Source organism: Odontomachus brunneus, unplaced genomic scaffold, assembly GCF_010583005.1.
Source record: "Odontomachus brunneus isolate Ranch 3 - 2012 unplaced genomic scaffold, Obru_v1 Obru_scaffold_226, whole genome shotgun sequence".
NCBI lineage: Eukaryota > Metazoa > Arthropoda > Insecta > Hymenoptera > Formicidae > Odontomachus > Odontomachus brunneus.
Genome location: NW_022639676.1, coordinates 431,337 through 432,528, shown reverse-complemented (window position 1 = coordinate 432,528; position 1,192 = coordinate 431,337).

The following is a 1,192-nucleotide window of genomic DNA, read 5'->3' as shown; positions in this document are numbered from 1 at the left end:
TATATATATATATATATATATATATTGATGCAATGTTATATGAGTAATCAAAGTAAAGTTTAACCTACAATGTGCTTGCAAAAGAGAGAGAATATTCCTTTTTCCTGTCGCAATATTTTGACAGAGTAAGGTTATGGCCAGATTCTTTTTACAATTATATTAATCGCATTGTGATTGTTACGTTCTTTAAAATATTTACTAACAAATATGTCATTACATGTTTGAATGATATAAGAGTATATTGTAAATATAAACCACCAAGATATTGTTACAGAATAGTGGCATTACGAATTCTTGTATGATTGTTGAAGTTAGGCATCGCAATATGGTCACTTAAAGATGGTGGACGTCTCACACAGGATTGAAACCATCTCACGAATAAATATCTTTTTATCATTTAGACAAAATATTTCATTATATTTTCCTCAATCTATTTTAATTAATAATGATTTTGCACTGAATTTTTTTAAATTTGTATTAAAATACCCGGGAAAAAATGTCTTTTGGATGTCTTATATGACGTTCTTCGGATGCCCAATATGGCGTTCTATAAAACGTCCAAAATCGGGACATTAGACGCCTTAAAGACGTCTTTTTGTTAAATTAATAGGACGTCCACAAATTATTTTTGGCGTATTTCAGACGTCTTTAAGACGTCTTAATGTTCTCTGCATTATAGCCTCGACATTTTTGTATTAGAATTTCTTTCTTTAAATTACTTCAGAAGTCCGTCCTTAAGAGATACTGCAGTAGTAGCGGGACACTCTGTATATGCCGAGTGTAAAAAAATTAAACTGACAAACTTCGAAGGGGAAATAGAGGACATAAAAACAAACATATTTTGTTAATATTTTTCTCTACGACGCTTCGTTTTAATACTACAGGGTACAAAATAGGAATTTTATGATTTTAACAAAAAACAAACATATAAGTGGAAAAATTAAATTTATTTCAATTACACATATATATTTTAATCTTCAAAAAACAATGAACAAAAGATCGGAACAAAAATGCGCAATTGATTAGCTCAATTTATAATAAATGTTCAAAAATTTCTCCATTTGCTTCAATACAAAGATGACATCGTCGAAATTCGGGTTAACGATTCTGTTTTTGTTTCAATGCCTCATTGATAAGAGTTGTGAAAGTAAATACAAAATACCTTTGTGAAGCACGTTTCATTAATAAACAG